The 19,012-nt window shown below is 38.5% G+C and overlaps 1 protein-coding gene across 37 annotated transcripts in view; it reads right to left on the reverse strand.

Moving 5' to 3' along the window:
* SEMA5B (semaphorin 5B) overlaps positions 1–19,012 on the reverse strand; it is a 478,266-nt gene that overhangs the window by 198,813 nt on the left and 260,441 nt on the right. For 2 of the 37 annotated variants that reach the window (XM_087883942.1, XM_087883994.1), the window contains exon 1: positions 6,918–7,042. The exons of the other annotated variants lie outside the window; for them this stretch is intronic. The gene's annotated coding sequence lies outside the window, so the exon portion shown is untranslated. Of the gene's footprint in view, positions 1–6,917; positions 7,043–19,012 lie in introns of those variants that run through there. 37 annotated transcript variants of the gene reach the window in all.

A 19,012-nucleotide genomic window follows, 5' to 3' on the forward strand; every position in this document is an offset into this window, starting at 1 on the left:
CTCTTGCCAATGTTCCAAATTTCACTTATGTCAAATCAAATGGCTGAGCGATTTGGTGTAGTGGTTCAGGTGCTAGTTCAGAAATGAGGACACTGGGAATTCTAGGCCTCCCTAAGGCATGGGTGACTTTGGGCCAGTCCCTTTCTCTCAGTCCAACAAAACAACAATAAAAATTGTTGTGGAGAAAATAGGAGGAAGGAGTTATTAAATATGTTCGCTGCCCATATAAAGATGGGATAAGAATCTAATAACAACAGGCCAGCAAAGCTTCCAAAAAACAATGTATTTTTTTCAGGTTCAAAATAAAACACATTTGCATTTTCTGTACATTCCTACACCAAATACATCAATTTCATTTATTTATTTATTAAATTCATATGCTGCCCATCTCCCTGAGAACGTGACTCTGAGCAGCAGTTATATTTATAGCATCAAAAACTGTAATCTTAAATGTGAGTGGATAACTGTATCTTTAAGCCAGTTTCTAGGGTTGTCAGATACACAAGTAGAATTTGGATTATGAACATGATGAGTCCAAAGGAAAATGTAACACACTCTAGTCATAATTCTTTGCTGAAGAACAGGATAAAAATATCTCCAGTTCTCCATTACGTTTTAAAATAGGGTTCCACAACCCCAGGCCTGTGGCCCATTTGGAACCAGGCTGCCGAAGCAGCAGGCAAGCACACATGCGCCTGCTGCTCACACGGAACCATCCCCTCTCCCCCCCTTGCCGATCCGCCAAGCTGGAAAGGTTGGGGACCACCATTTTAAAACACTCTGCAGTCTGTTAAGTATGAAAAATGTCACCTCATCCATAACACAGGTCCAATCTTTACATTTTTTAGTGCAGAAATCACAACAACACAACAACTTAACATATTCATGGAGTAATGCACGGTGCCCTAAAATCATGTTGAACTTCCTTTAATGTTGCTCCTAGGGACTTCTTTTTTTTTTTTTTCTCATATGGTCTCATTACTGTACTGCAGCTACTTCAACTGACTGCTAGTTCAACAGATCAGCAGATTAAATCTCACCGGCTCAAGGTTGACTCAGCCTTCCATCCTTCCGAGGTGGGTAAAATGAGGACCCAGATTGTTGGGGGCAATATGCTATTTAGTATACTGTCTTTGGTGTAAGCCACCCAGAGTCCTCAGAGAGTGGGCGGCATAGAAATATGAATAATAAATAATAATAATAAATTACTCTATGAAACAGTCTTTGCAAGGGCCTTGGAGACATCTTATTTTCCTAATCTCAAACTAAGGCTCAAATAAAGGCTCCAAAATGTAAGCACTCCTTCTCGGGGGAAGTTTGGCCATTTCTCACTTTACTGATCACTGTTCCCGGTGAGTTTTTCATCTACCATATATGCTGTGCAGAAACTTTTTTTTTATAACCTTGATCCTTTCTTGTGTGAGTTGAAGGTTAAACTGATGCAGGTATGAGTTTTACTATGTTATATTTAAATATGCAGTTTCAGTGTAAAGTACCATCAGTATATTTACAATTGATGAATGCAGAAGGTTGTTGTTCATGACAGCTAGGAGAGTAGCATTTCTAGCAAACCATGATGACATCAGAATGACAACACTTCTGTGATGAAGCAATCACACAAATACCATTTGTGCATCAGGTATCAATTGCAAGAAAGTTGCAGCATATGCACAATGTCATCATCAGGGACAATTTCATCATTTGACTGCTCTTTTCCTCAATGGATGCCTTAGAAAAGGAATTCCTTCCTAATCAGGGTGGATAAAAATCAATGATTTTTAAAAAATTTTTTTTTAAAAATCAGATTTTTTTAATTTAAATCGGATTTTTTTGATTTAAATCAGATTTTTTTGATTTTTATCGAATTTATTTTAATAAAAAACTTTTGAGGTAAAAAATCTATCTAAGATAGTTTTCTATTTAAGATACATAAATAATTTAGTTTATTCAGCATGAAATGGAGCTTAGTTATGTAGCATGAGGCTGTATATTCTGCAACACTGGGACTATCGGTGAGTCAACAGTGGGTCAAAGGAGTAGCAGAGATGACAGTTGCTCTTTAAAAATTATGATTTAAATTGAGTTGATTTAAATCAAGCCTTTTCACTAGTAATTTAAATCATGATTTAAATTGTGATTTAAATCAACTCGATTTAAATCAAATCCACCCTGTTCCTAATTATAAGCAAACTTCACCCCCTCATCCCATCCTAAAACATTTCCATTTTTTTGCAATCCAACCCTGAGAACAAGTTGGGGGGGGGAAATAAGTTGCTCAGCAATAACTATGAGTTTTTAAACCAGGTATAAAATTCATAAATAAAAGTTTAATATTTTATTCTGCACGGACATTGATCAAAAGATGTTCATCAAAATAAAAAAAAATTCAATGCTTCTGGTTTACATCAATATGCCTCGAATAACTGGCATATTGTGTCAAACTACTGAGTTTTGCTACCAATAAACAAGATGCATAGAAAATTTAATGCAAGAACACACCCCAAAGGCAACAAGTCTAATAGTGGTAAATCCACTTCAATATTAGCTTTTAGTTATAAGGTTGACATGTTATGAACAATCATTTTTCTTATTACTCCACCAAAATGTAACATTCATTATGAATAAGGATAGATTTATTTCCCATTGCAGATTTCTAGTAAACTTCATCTAGGACTATGAAGTTATTTTTCTGAATTATTATATTTAATCAGGAGCTATGAGTCATTTTTATTATCAAATGTTATGGGATAAACAGATACGCAAGCAGATTCAAAGTCTTGCTTACTTGCTGGGCTAGGTGAAAGGTCTTGTTTTTATTTTGCTTCTGAAATAATTATTTTTGCTCCAAAACCCAATTGTATATTGCCGGCTTCTGAGCTGTGGTGGCACAGTGGTTAGAATGCAGTACTGCAAGCTAACTCACTGCTCACTACCAGGAGTTCGACCCCAACTGGCTTGAGGCTGACAGAGCTTTCCATCTTTCCGAGGTCAATAAAATGAGAACCCAGGTTGTTTGGGGCAATATGCTGACTCTGTAAACTACTTAGAGAGGCCTGCAAAGCACCATGAAGCGGTATATAAGTCTAAGTGCTATTGCTATTCTGAAAAGCAAAGTCAATGGTGAAGCTGGCAGAAGGTCACAAATAGCAACCACATCAGTGGTGGTGTTGCTACTGGTTCGCCCTGGACGCAGAAGAGTCACGCACATGTGGCCACACGGGTGATCATGGGAGCGACATGGCGCTCCCATATAACACCTCTCCTGCGCGAGCTGCACTGGCTCCCGGTGGTCTTCCGGGTGCGCTTCAAGGTGTTGGTTCTCACCTTTAAAGCGCTCCATGGCTTAGGGCCAGGGTATTTACGAGACCACCTGCTGCTACCGATAACCTCCCACCGGCCAATACGCTCTCACAGAGAGGGCCTCCTCAGGGTGCCGTCAGTCAAGCAATGTCAGCTGGCAGCCCCCAGGGGGAGAGCCTTCTCTGTGGGAGCACCCGCCCTCTGGAACAAGCTACCTCCTGGAATACGGCTGTTTCCGGATCTCTGCACTTTCCGTAAGGCCCTGAAGACGTTTTTATTTCAACAAGCCAGCCTGGCCTGAATAGGTTTTAGGGGTTAGTTTTTTTAATTGTATTGCTAGGGGTTTTAAATTGGGGCGGCTGTTTAATTTAATTTATTTTTAATTATTTTAACTTTTATATTGTATGTTATTTTAATTCTCAGCTATTCACTGCCCTGAGTCCCTTTGGGGAGAAGGGCGGGATATAAATTTAATAAATAATAATAATAATAATAATAATAATAATAATAATAATAATAATAACAACAACAACAACAACAACAACAACAACAACATGTATGTGCGCACGCCCACAAGCGAACTGGTAGTGACGGGATTTGAAACCCACTACTGAACCACATGACATCCTCACTTAACATCCTGCAGTGATTCGCTTAACAATGGCAATCAGGAGTGCCAGAACTTCCATCGCTAAGCAGCACCGTTTCATGACTTCATGCTTTATGACCATATAACTTAGTGATGGTAATTTCGGTCCCAATTGCCATAGTTAACTGAGGATTGCCTTTATCAGCAGACTAAAATACATATATTTCTCATGATGGTAGGGAAACCTGTGAACAGGGAACCTATATACTAATCTCTAGTTTTATGGACTATAATTTTTTCCAAATAAATAACATCTTCAGGAAGAAGACAACCCAGTAATAATTAGAGCATGACAATCTTAAATCCAATGTTTATAAGATACATATACATAGTCTGAGTTCAAATATTGTAGCTTGCCTATGATTTAGTCACCAGGCCACCGTGAATTCCAAACTCCAATTTGTGGCTTATCATGGTATGCTAAGCAAAGATATTGGGATTTACTGAGCAAGCTAAAGTTTTAAGTAAATCACAGCTTAGGATGGTGTCATAAGGCTATATTCAACCATGTCATTCCACTGGTAGTCCGAGCTCCTACTTACATAGGGCAATTTTCAAGAGTTGTCCTTTTTGCCTCATTAATAACAGTAGCCTCATTAATAATTGGAAAACTTCAGAAGTGCTCTGGTGACAAGCAGCAGAAGGGGAGGATAGAATGGAAAGAGCCAGCACAGATATGTTACTTGCTGGACTCCACATCGGCATAGAAAACATCCAGTCCTTAATTAGCGGAGAAGAGATTTCTCACCTTCTGGATAATATACATAATATCTATCACTTGGAAAGGTCACAAGTGAAAGATTGCCCAGCACTGCAGAACTCCTCCTTTTCTTTCAACAGTATTAGGATAACAGTTTCTGCCAGTCACAGTCTTCTTTGAACTATTTTCCATACCCAAAAATCCAGCAAATGAATAATATACTTTCTGTGTCATCCTGCAACACACAATCACTGCAACTGAAGAAGAAAGATTTGATGAGGATATCTACTCCTTTTTTTCCCCAGCAACAAACCTGAGATACAATTTTTCTAGCTCGGTACAATACTATAATTAAGGCTTTCTCTATTAACAGCATGAATGGATCAATTACAATGGTTTTGCATGAGAACCCTGATAGCTGATCAAGAGTTTCACAAAAGAACTTTAAAGTTCCTTGAGGATTGGAAGCTTCTTCTCTCCATCCTTTGAAAATAATACTTACTGGCTAATAAGAAAGATTAAATAACAGTGTACAGCCAGTCTGAAATTGGGCAGAAGGATCTAGGTCCGTGATGGCACGCAGCACCCTCTTTGATGGCACACGAGCCGTCACCCCAGTTCAGCTCTGCTGTGCATGCGCATGTGCCTCCTGCCAGTCAGCTTGTCTTCGGGTCTCTGCTGCGTATACGTGGGGGGTGGGGTGCATGCGGGGGCACACACATGCATGGGGCTGAATGCAGGGGACGCGCACATGCATGGGGCAGAGCACATGTGGGGGCGCTCATGCATGTGCGGGGGGCAGGGTGCATGCATGGGGGCACACACGGATGCATAGGGGGCACACACGTATGTGTGGAGGTAAATGTGGGGGCACATTGCATTTTTGGGGTTCGGGCGCACACACCCGCACACTTTGGGCACTCGGTCTGGAAAAAGTTAGCCATCACTGATCTAAGTGGACAAAGCTAACTAGATCACTCCTGAAATGCAGCTACTCTCCTTACAACAGGGTTGGGCATGAGTCATACTTCGATGAAAGACTACACCAGCTAATCTGGGTAATTGGACAACACTTAGAAAAGTCAATGGCAAACCATTACTGTTGCCAAGGAAACTGTATGACAGCTGTATGAAGTCACCAGAAGTAGAGCTTGACAGGAAAGAGATGTTACTGACTGTTTTGGGCACCAGTTTGTTCCAAACTTTTATATATGTGTATTTGTAAATAAACAGGAATTAGAACCCTGTTCTCTTATTCCCTCTCACTTAAAATGAAATGAAATCTCGTAATTCTGCTTTAATCCACAATACCTTGGTTAAAACAAGAACCCTACCAAACAAAAAATCACCAGCAGAATCACCTAACTTCCTGGCTCAAATCTCTGGGGTAATAATCAGATGTTCTTCTAAAATTGGGATGCTGCTTCACAGGTCAGGCCCAGCCACTAGAATACAGAAGTCAAAAAAGATGGCAGAGTATGCCCTAGGGCAGTGATGGCTAACCTTTTTGCCATTGCATGCCAAAAGCTGAGGGAGTGCAGGGTGGTCACACGCGCATGTGCCCACACCCATAACTCTATGCACCCTGCCCCTCCCATGCATGCGCACGCGAGCCTCCATGCTCCCCCCCGCTTTTGGCAAGTGATGGCACAGTGGGCTCGATAGGCCCGTTTTTTGCCCTCCCCGGTATCCAGAGGCTTTCTAGGAGCCTGGGCAGGGCGAAAACAGCCTTCCCCACCCCCCGGAGACCCTCCGGAGGCTGGAAACAGCCCATTTGCCGACTTTCAGTGGGCCCAGAAGGCCCAAAAATCAATTGGCCAGTGCACGCATGCATGATGGAGCTGAGCTAGGGCAACGCTTGCGTGCCCACCAATATGGCTCCGTGTGCCAGTTGTGGCACGTGTACCATAGGTTCGCCATCACGGCCCTAGGGTGGTGGGGTGAGGAGACAAGTTGTGTAACAGTATGAGGCTCTAGGATTCTCAGGATTGTACTTACTTTCCTAACACAATTTGCTGAAATATGCTAGTTGTTTCAGCTTTTCAGAAATTTACAAAGCAAGAGAATCCAAATGTAAAAGTGTTCTTTTTTGGGGGGAGAGGAATCCAGGAAGAATGTAGCAAAACCAAGTAGGCAATGAGGCCTAAATGTCAGAGAGAGACACAGAAAATCCATCTCCAATTTAATTTGCAAACCACAACTCACTTTAGCTTTTACACAATTAAACAGCTTACCATAAAACCTCAATGACATTGTTTCAATACTGACCTGTAAATCAATAGGGTTGAAGATGCAGGAAAGCTTCTATTGTAAAATATTTCAGAAGGTATTGGGTATGATCAAGAGGCACTAAAATACAGCCAAACTGTTCCAGCCTCCTAATTTGTTCCTTGCTAAAAAAAAAGTTAGCTTTCAGTCCAATTGCTTATTTATCCCTGCCTAATATTCTATATGTTTATGAAATCACTGTATCAGTGAGGGGGAGGGGGAGGAATATAGTTTGAAAAATATTAATACTCTCGTCTTGACAGCATTTTTCCAATGGTGTATACCCTTTCCTTATTGTCACATTTATATTTACACTTAATCATACTGTAGATGTCTATGGAGATTCTCAGTCATCCAGGTCATGTTTCTCCCAAAGGTGTATTTTCAAGAGGCAACTGGACGTTCCTGTTTTTTCTTTGAAGACATTTCACCTCTCATCCAACTTCTTGAGCTGAAGAAGCTTCTTGGATGAGAAGCGAAACATCTTAAAAAAAAAGTTGAGGTTAGTTGTCTCTTGAAAAAGCACCCTTGGGACTTAATTATAGACCCACCGGAAAATTTTACCACTTACCAATTTATTTAACAAACTTATATGGCTGCCCAACCAATACATAGGTGATTCCAGGCGGGATATATTAAAAACCCATAAACATCCCTCAACCCCAATGGCAGCAGGAATCATTAAGAATGCCTCAACTTTTCTACAGATCTCAAAAAGTTATCCCAGAAAAATATCAACAAATACAGTGCATAATATATACCAGATTCAAGGAAACAATGAGCCAAAGATCCTCAAATAAAACAAATAAAATCTCACCTAGGATATTACCTTAAAAAACCTCTCTTTCCATTCAGAAGCATGTAGTGTACACAGTACCTCTTTCTCCCATTTTTTTCTTACAACCATCCTGTGAATTGGGGTGAGTTACTGCTTGAGGGCTAACTGGTAAGCTTTGAAGCTGGGTCTCTCCAGTATCAGTCCAGCACCCTAACACCTATGCACATTACATTGTTTATTACAGCTGCCAAAGTACACACTTGTATATATGCATGCTATCACAAAGGCTGATGCATGAATGTTATCACAAAGGGTTAATATAATGCTGCTTACAACAATTGGTGGGCTTCATCTTTTTGACTTCAGAGCATAAACACATTCAGGTAAATGGCTGGCCACACTTTGTGCCCCCTCTAACTATCCATTCTTTTAGAAACATCAGTGATATACAGTAAATCTAAACATTTTGGCTTACATAACATGTTCTTCTGAAAGGGGGCAGCCTTCACCATGTGAGCTGCTGTAATCAGTGGTGGGTTTCTACCACTTCACCCCAGTTCAGGCAAACCGGTAGTGGCTCCGCCCACCCACCTGGACGTCATCACGGATGCTCTGCATATGCGCAGAAGGTTCTGCGCATGTGCAGAAGTGCCAAGCGCGTGCTCACAATTCCGAACTGGTAGTGAAGGTAAGTGGAACCCACTACTGGCTGTGATCCATTATATTCCTCCACATATTATATGGTATCAGGTTTGTACTTATGTACAGTACCATTGCCTGCAATGTAGAAGTGCATGGCTATAAAACCAGAGCTAAAATATAATCTATACGGAGTAAACTATGTGAAAAAGTCAAGCTTTTTCATACCAAATTTAAAGTAATTTGTTTTTTAAAACACCCAAATCTATTCCAGGGTATTAATTTTATTCACCGGATTCAAAGCATACAAAGCACTGGGCACACTTCTAAGTTTGCCATAATTTTTTGTCAAACCTAAAATGAACTGGGAGGAGAACAGTGACTTATGTTAAAGTCGCTTTATGTTAAAGCCTGGAGTATACATATATACACTTTCTTCAGATGAAATGTGGAAGGAGGTTACAAACGTTCAGATAAGACTTTCACAGGTGTTATTATTTCAAATTCTTCAGAGAGTTGCTGAAATTAACTATAATTTATCAACACAACATTCCATTTTTACTCCTTTCATAAGTACTAGACTATACTAGTGCTTAACAGAAACTGAGAAAAATTAGATAGCTTTTAGAGTAACAAACATCAGACATAATATTTGCTGGTATACTATTATTTCAAAAGTTAATAGAATCTAAGTTGGATTGTTTCACTGGGTTGACAAAAGGTTTTGTGGAAAGCCCCCACTCCTAGAAGAATGAAATATTTTGAGAAATATTAAAAACGGCAGAATATTATATTTCCCTAGATGAGAAATGGAGAACCATGCTTTTTAGAGGCAGGAAGCAGCCCCAATCTCCCTGCCCCTAAGCAGAAACTAAGGAGGCACCTTTTAGAAATGCAGATTTGGTAATCCATTCAAGGCAGGATATTTTGAAACTCCCTGTAGCAAAGTCTGATCAACGGCAGAATGGTAGGATTAGCCCGTCACTCAAGATCCAAAACAGGACAAAGCCATTAAGTTACAATAGCAGAGGTGGTATTCAGCAGGTTCTGACCACTTCCGGAGAACCAGTAGTGGAAATTTTGAGTAGTTTGGAGAACCGGTAAATACCACCTCTGACTGGCCCCACCCCCATCTATTCTCTGCCTCCTGAGTCCCAGCTGATCAGGAGGAAATGGGGATTTTGCAGTAACCTTCCTCTGGAGTGGGGAGGGAATGGAGATTTTACAGTATCCTTCCCCTGCTACATCCACAAAGCCACGCCCACAAAGCCATGCCACGCCCACAAACCTATGCCCACAGAACCGGTAGTAAAAAATTTTGAATCCCACCACTGCACAATAGGAATTGCCCAACACCCTTTCAGAACACAAACTCCTTCATTGCATCACCCCAGAGCAATCCAAACTTCACCTGGGAGCTCAGATAAACAATAAACCAGAGGCTGACCAAATTAGCTCAGACAAGCATCTAAGATTTGCATTTCCTCTTTTGCCTATAGAGCCAGCTATGACCCCTACATAACCCCTACATGACCCCATAGGAATCTGACAATAGCCAATAGAATACACGTTCTTGCATAGGAACAGGAAGCTCAAATACAAAGCCCAAAGAAGGTATAACCCCTCCAACCTCCATTTTGTTGGCTGCCCACAAACCCATGTGGTTCTGCTTCATCAATAAACCATCTTTCCAATCAGCCTCCATGTTTCCAGTGTCTTTCTCCCAGCTTGGAACTGAACCAGATGGATATTTCTTCCAACACTTTCATTTACAATATGTCACCCCGTGGAAATAATATGCCCCTGAAAATTAAGATGCATATGCATGAAAGCCAAATTTACAAGTGTAATACTTTTTAAACAGCTATTTCATAAAAAACTTTGAATCACATGGGCTAAAGCCTTCATATTAAAAGTACGCTCAAGTGAAGGTAGGCCTTCACTGTAGCCTATCAAGTTTTTACAGCATCACCTTCTGAAATTATTCTCTGAGCCACATTTAAAAACAAGTAAACAAAACAACTGCTTTCCTATTCTCCTCACCCCAATCCCCAGTCATACTCAGCACTACAGTTTTACTATGTAGATTCTCCAGCAACAGATGACCACTCTACTACATTAGCTTTCTGCATTGACATGCCAATGGGGCGCCTTTCCACAACATCCTTTATTGCACATAGGTTGGATATTATTTTAGCAGAGAGAATCTTCCTCGGAAAAACACAGTTGCATAATAGCCCTGCAGACAAACAGCCAGTAAACAAGCAAATCAAAATTGCTTCCCCTTGCCACCAAGGCACATACTGTCTTGCCTATAAAACTGTCACAAAGACCCAAAGCCAAAGCTTAGTAAAATAACACCACCCAAAAAATTAAAATCAATGGAATCAACCATAATATTTACAATTTCTCCATATTCCTTATTATGCTCTGAAACCATTGTGTATAAATAAATATGCACAAATGCCATCTCTGGAACATAACATGAGCTATGGCACCATGCAATTATATCTTCTCATGTGTGTTGTGTTGCACACGAGATGCTTGCAGATAAACAGATGATGCCACAGAAAGGATTGTAAAACTGACTCTGGATAGCTCTTCCCTTAAAACGGTCAGAGATGGCCTTCACAACTTGGTTGGATTGTATTATAAAATTTACACATAAAATTTAAATCTTAAACTTACATCTTAATTATTATATCTTAATTAATTACATCTTTATTATTAATGCATTAATTAATTATTAAAATTTATTTTAACCAAAATGAATAATTCTCTTTCTCTGATCGCCTAACCCCTTAGCTGGGTTAATTATAACTAAAAAGTAATTTTCAAAAGTTCACAAAACAGATAAAAACCTAGACAATCTAATATTTCATTCAGTATGAACATTTATAGCCCTCAGGGTCAAGAAGAGTGCTTTAAAATACAGTAGCAAAATGAGCCTGGAAATGAGACAGCAAGTACAATAAAATTTAGAAGTCACATGTTTAAATATTTCATTATGTTTTGAGAGTGTTAAGAGCTGTTTTTTTACAACCATCAAATAAACCATTCTAAGACAGAAATAATTAAAGAAGCTGTACAATATGTCCATTGAGTGTGTTTGTGTCCACCATAACAGAAATTGGGATTAACAGGGCCATTAGTTTTATTTTTCTCTCAAATGAAACAAAACAAATAACATCCTAGCTAGCCATATCTTTTTGGGACCTGCTTGTAAATGCCATTTTACAAAGTAATCTACAAAACCCTAGCGAGATTCCAATTTACCATAGCTATCATTAATTTTATTTGTTTTTTCAAGTTATGAATAGTAATAGCAATAGCAATTATATATCTATATCTGTATTTGTATTTGTATCTATATCTATCTATCTATCTATCTATCTATCTATCTATCTATCTATCTATCTATCTATCTATCTATCTATCTCCATACTAATGGTTAAAGCCAGTTTGGTGTAATGATTAAGACAGAAGCTAGAAACCTGGAGACCATGAGATTAAGTCTACTTTAGACACAGTGCCAATTAGGTGATCTTGGACCAGTTGTTCACTCTCTCTCAGCCCTAGGAAGGAGGCAATGGCAAACCACTTCTAAAAAACTTTGCCAAGAAAACCACAGGAACTTATCCAGAAAGTCTCTGAGAATCGGACACAATTGAACAGAATTGGGGTATGTGTGTGAATGGATGATCTTCTGTCAACAGCCTTATTTAGCAATTTCTACATTCTAGTTCAGTTATAGACAATAACATATATTTCTTGTTTTGTTCAACAGTATTAAGCCAGAATCATGGTTTATTGAAGAAATGCAGCATTTCCAGAAATTTTGAAACAACAACAACAAAAAAAATAAGTTTACTATTTTCTTAGATGATAAGGGAAAAACTTAGCTATATGCAATATTATTTTAGTATTTTTATCTTTATCAATAAACAAATGCTGCTGCCAATGTCTAGTTTGTTCTAATGCTTTGAATCCTGTTAAAAACTAGAAAAGATCTCTCTAACCTACAAATTAAAAGATCTCTAGAAGAAAGAAGTACGTGTGCAAACGAGGGTTTCCTTAGAGAAAGAACTTCTTTGTTGTCCTTGCATTTCAGAAATGTATTGTCTAGCTTGCCTTCTCTACATGGGACAATGCCAATCACAAACCATATGGAATAATGTAATGATGTCATAAAGCAAATGCATTCATTAACACTTCTTATAAACTATGTTATTGTTGTAAAGGCTGGTTGAGAATGTATGAAACTTTTTCATAATTTTTTTTTAAAATCAGTATTTCATAGTTCCTTTGCCCCATTTTATTAATGGATACCATTTATTCCTTTAGCAGGAAAAGATGAAAAAGTATACTTTGCAAATTTGCAATTCTCTGTCCATGGTTCTGTGAAATCCAATACAGTAGACTTAATGACTACATCAACTCTTGATTTGCCAAATAGAATCCAACATGCCTGGGATGGTACGTTTTTTAAAAAAAAATTATTTCACTGGTGAAACCAAGTAAGTCTCTCCAAAGAGTGTGATTTTCATTTATTTTCTTGGATGGATGGATGGATGGATGGATGGATGGAAGGAAGGAAGGAAGGAAGGAAGGAAGGAAGGAAGGAAGGAAGGAAGGAAGGACTGACTCTCAACAGCCAAGTAGGAAACCCAGATGACATCTTTTCAACTATATACAGAGCTGTGGTGGTGCAGTGGTTAGAATGCACTACTGCAGGCTACTTCTGCTGACTGCTGGTTGCCAGCAGTTCGGCAGTTCGATTCTCACTGGCTCAAGGTTGACTCAGCCTTCCATCCTCTGAAGTCGGTAAAATGAGGAGCAATACGCTGACTCTGTAAACCTTTTAGAGATAGCTGCAAAGGACTGTGAAGCTGTATATAAGTCAAAGTGCTATTGCTAGATTCTTTGCAACAAACTCTAAAACTTGAGTTTAAAATCAATCTATATTTCTTTATAGTGCTTGCATTTAATGCACAGCTGTTGCTAGAATGGCTTCATTAGTCTCTGTTTACTTATCAGGGATTTGTCTTCTTGAAGGCCTACCCGCTTCCAGTTTTTGTTCGTTTATTTGTTTTTGAAAGAGGCATGATGCATTAGGAGTTCTGCTCTGATATAATACTATGCTCCTTCTTCCTGATGAATGCTTGCTTATGGAAATAATTCCTACTGGTCACAAAATCTAATCAGAAATGATTAGATAAAACTCAAAGCTTATTAAACATAAACCTCCCAATAATAGAACAGCATTATCCTACAGCCTTTCTGGTTTCCATATTCTCCATTGCTGCTATTAAATGTACTTCTGCAATTTCTCAGATGAAGCATTAGGGATTATGGCAGCTTCTTTTCATAAAATGCTCAATACTACAAAGAAGCAGCGCCAAAGAATATATGTCTATGAACTACTTGGTTTTATTTATTTATTTATTCATTCATTCATTCATTCATTCATTCATTCATTCATTCAATTTATATACCGCCCTTCTCCTAGTGGACTCAGGGCGGTGCACAGCCAGAACTAAAATACATAACAATACAAAATTTAAAATTAATTAAAAGAATTATATACTTTGGCCCTAATTAAAACAATGCGAATTAAAACCCATTAACAAATTAAAACTAAACAATTAAAAACTAAAAAAGGGGGCGGGGTTCACGCCAGCCCTGCTTGCTGGAAAAGAAGAGTTTTCAGGGCACGGCGAAAGACCGGGAGATCCGATATCCTTCTTATCTCCGGGGGCAAATCGTTCCAGAGGGCGGGAGCTCCCACAGAGAAGGCCCTCCCCCTGGGGGTCACTAGCCGACATTGCCTGGCCGACGGCACCCTGAGGAATCCCTCTCTGTGGGAGCGTACTGGTCGGTGGGAGGCTATCGGCGGCAGAAGGTGGTCCCGCAAATACCCAGGTCCTATGCCATGGAGCGCTTTAAAGGTGGTAACCAACACCTTGAAGCGCACCCGGAAGACCACTGGAAGCCAATGCAGCTCACGCAGGAGAGGTGTCACATGGGAGCGACCCCTCGCTCCCATAATCCCCCACGCGGCCGCATTCTGCACCAGTTGGAGCCTCCGGGTACTCCTCAAGGGGAGCCCCATGTAGAGAGCATTGCAGTAGTCCAGGCGGGAAGTGACGAGTGCCTGTTTTAAACATGTAGTAGCTAGAAACAGGACCCAGTTTGTGGGGGCAATAAGCTGACTTTGTATAAATATACAAAAGTATGAAGGCTATTGCTTAACGCATTGTAAGCCGCCCTGAGTCTCCGGAGAAGGGTGGCATATAAATCAATTTTTTTTTAAAAAAAAACAAACATAACATACTTTGAACACAATTGCAATTTGAAATTCTAATAAATGTAGCCTGAATGCTCAGGCTGTGAACTAGGTCAGAGGGTATGTCCACAATGGGGTTGATTCTGTATATATACAACATGTTTGTTTCCTTCTCCTGCTCTGGTAGCTATCACTTTTTACTTTACTTTTGCATTTTGATATTGTACTTGGTGGTGGTGGTTGCTTTTTATTTTCCCAAGTCATCCAGAGTTAGTGACGATGTGTGGCTCTAGAAAATGAAATTATAAATAATTTGAAAAGTGTTATAAATGCAATAGCTGAAAACCACTACTTTCCAATTCTTAATATTTAAAAGACTAGCAAAATTGTTGTGCTACAATATATTTTGAATCCACTTCATTGGACAGAATTATCTTGATGTAATAGGTAGATGGCTGAGAACAGTCAACAGCGTTAATTACCTTCTACTTTCCCAAAAGAGTTATGACACATTCTTGTATAAGTCACTTGATTAACACATCTAGTATGAAAAGAACCTTTGCTTCTGTTCAAGAAACTATTGAATAGCTCAGCTTCTCCATTCTAATTTTTAAAAATTGTTCTCAAGTGTTGTCAATATAAGGTCAGTGATACTGCTGAGGTCTTCCCTCACCAGTTCAATATTTCCACTAATTTTGGCTTAAGTACTTAGCAATGAATTATTCCCAGTAGAGTTGCAATATACAATCAGGATTTCAACATTTTCATTCACTGGGCTTTTAAAGGCCTTCAATATATCAAGACTAAATTACATAGTTGCTCCAGAAAATGAGCCCTCTACTTCATCAAATGTCTCCAAAGTGGCAATTGGCTCACTGCCAAAAACTTTCCATACATGCACTCTAAAAGCAGCCCACAGGGAGGCAAGTTGAGAAAATACTAACCACTGTATTCATTTCCCTGAATTAGAATCTCAGCTTTAATTCAAGTAGCTTTAGCAGAGCACTCTTCTGTTTTGTACTTCTGCACAAAAAAGTGTCTACCAACCTCAACTTAAAATATTTGCACACTCAACATGATGCAGTTATGGATTTGCTATGTCTAAAGACATTTTAGGGCAGTTAATTCTGCCCATTTATAGGCACATGAATAGAATCCCTATGTCTAAAGTGGGGAGAAATGTTATACAAAGTCACCTTCTATAGCTGCAAAAGGGAAACATGATCGGAAAGAATTGTAGATGGAGGGCTGCACTGTCATAACTCCAGAGAACACACACGCTGATAATATTTCTTTCCTTTTCTCTAGCCATCACTGAAGGCTGCCAGCTACCCTTCATTCTTCACAAACAGAGGTTATCATTCTCAAATCTGAACTGTTTCCTGTCCTTCTGCCCCACCTGCACAGACAGCCAAATTGATTTCAAAGTTTTAAGTTATTCAGGAGCTGAGCTGTTCAGCTAGGCCTTAGAGGATTTGCTCTCATAATGGCTTGGATGCAAATTCCGTCCTTCAAATCTCTCCTGAATCAATTATTACAAGATTAATTTAAACATGTCCACCTGGGGTGCCTTTGTAACATGAGCTTCATATTAAAAGGGGGGAAAATCACAAATTGAGGAAATAACTTGAGCAATTTCCGATTTTGTGGAAATGTGGGATTTTAATTTTATATTGCAAGGAAAAAAATCCCCCCCCCCCAAAAAATGGAACAGAGAAGATGATAATAAGGTGAACTTTCAATTGCTCTTTGAAAATTAGCAAAATGCAATAAACTCTTAATACATTGTCAATAAAGCCAAACAACATAAGTGTTCCATACCAAACCAAATTCCCTTTAATCTTAGCGGCCAACTGAGTGAAGGCCAGCAGAAAACATCTAACAAACTTCAAAGCTATGAAGCAGGTGGGATCAGATATAATAGTGGGTTAGCTATATCTATGTATCATATATATATATTCTTTTTAATTCATAGGTTCAAATGTATAATACTTTTTTAGTCAGGTTTTTTTCCTATGTAGATCAAGTTGTTCACTTGGCCATGGTGGCAACTTGATCTACATAGGAAAAAACCCTGACTAAAAAAGTATTATACATTTGAACCTATGAATTAAAAAGAATAAATATTTGACCTTTACAGGGAGGAGTTATAAAATATGGGTGTGGCTGGCCGATGAAATCTAAAAAGATAGAAATAGTACTATCCCAGTCTCCCATAAGTCTCAGAACAAACAACACAAAATGTCTGAAAAAAGCCTGAAAGTGGTGATTTTGAGATATCACCCCACCATGGCCAAGTGAACAACTTGATCTACATAGGAAAAAACCCTGACTAAAAAAGTATTATTTATATATATATATATATATATATATATATATATATATATATATATATATATATATATATATATATATATATATATATATATATATATATATATATATATATACACACACACACACACACACACACACACACACACACACACACACACACACACACAAAATACAAACAGATAAAGAGCAATTATCTTCACACTTTAAAACAGGAGGGAAGAATTACACTTCAATCCTTCAGAAAAACCAATCGAAAAGATTTTCAGTAAAGTGTTTAATATAGTTTCATTATTTTATACATCAGTTATTATATCAAAAAGTATGTTGGCATTAATAAGTACTTAAAAAATATTGATTGCAAATGAAAGGAAAGGGTGGGGGGAAAGTGGGGAATGGGAGGAAAGGCCTGGAAAATCATATTACAAACAGAAGAGCCCTCGAAACATTGATCCTTTGCTTGAAAGTTTTGTTCCTTAATCATTTGTCAAGAATAAAGTAATTCAGACATTGTTCAACTCTAGTAATTCAAGTATATTTGCTTCTTTTTAATATTATATGGGTTGTTCGTTTTTGGCAAGCCTCCTCCATCTTTCAAAATTCCACATTGCTTATCTTGATAAATTCTAAATATTAAAGCTATAACTAAAGGAAACACATAGAATGGATTTCAGAATCCATATGAATTTCAGTTTGCGCAGAAATGATTTCATATGAATCATTTCAGTCCAAACTATAGAAATATGAGGACAAGTTTGAATCGTTACAGGCTAATGTTACAACCGTTGAATTTCATCTCCAATATAGGAATCACAATTAATCCCATTGAGCAGTATCCAGTATACTGTGTGTATGTGTATAATTTTAAAATCATAGGAAACAAATGTTCCATTATTCGAAGCAGCGTTCTGCTAATTTACCAAAACAGGAGGCCTAACCACATTATTCTAGAGTTTGCCAAATTAACTCACATCAGTTGTATGAACTGTCTTCAGGTCCCAGTAGAAACAAATCACAAATTTAAGGAGCCACTAATACTTCATCCCAAACCTCTGACCAATGTGGAACTTCCAAAAGCAGTGAACAGTCAAAATAACAAATGCTTTCATTAAATAAAGTACCAAGAAAGGGTAAACTAAACTTTTAAAAAATCACAACTTTTATAAAAGGCTTTCTCAGAAAGCCACCAAGGCAAGAGTAATATGGTTGTTAGATTTCAACTGGAAGGTGATTGGACTGGAACAATTTAGGCAAGCTCATAAGAATTCTAGAACTCTTGATCTGTACTTTTTATTAATAAAAGTTTAGAACTCCCCAATGAAAGAATTCCAGAATTGCTTGTGTTTCACAATTCTGGGCCTACTCCTCTTGCTTACCCTGAGTTAAGATTGCCTGGGCCCCCTTTTTTTTGAGAGAGAGAGAGAAACATACACAGTTTTCTTTTCCATCTGTCTCTTGTTTTGGCAGAGGTCAGATCTGCCAGCCTCTTATTTTCTTGCTGATAGTGGAAGAACTAATTCTCACAATTGCTGCAAGAAGGCATTAGCTCCCCATGGAGCACAAATTGACTACGGTCACTCTAGCCACATAAGATTTTTAAATGCAATGCAATGCTCCATTTAAGCATCAGAATTTAATGAACAGTAAAATAAATATTAACCCACAAACATTCACATTACAAATAACATTTTAGAGTTTACACACTCTCTGTAACAGCAGAGATAGCAGAGAGAGCCAAATAATCTCTTTTGTAGGAGAAATTTTATACAGCAAGTATATGGAGAATGAGGTTCCTGTCTTGTTTATCCCAATGAACTGACTGTAAGGATCCGTGATTTTAGTTTTCTTTTCTTAAAAATAGGGACATTGCCAGATCCCAAACAACGTAATCAGATTCTTTTTCATTACTTTCAAATGTAATGAAATTTCCAAAAATAATCTATTCAATTCTTAATCTAAAACAACGCTCCCCAACCTTTAAGGCTTAGCAGCCCAGCAGGGGGGCGGGGGAAACAGGCCCACTGCTTGCGCAAGTTGAGCTGTGTATGTGCACACCAG

This window comes from Pantherophis guttatus, chromosome 1, assembly GCF_059756535.1.
Source record: "Pantherophis guttatus breed Tessera chromosome 1, ASM5975653v1, whole genome shotgun sequence".
In the NCBI taxonomy this organism is placed as follows: Eukaryota; Metazoa; Chordata; class Lepidosauria; order Squamata; family Colubridae; genus Pantherophis; species Pantherophis guttatus.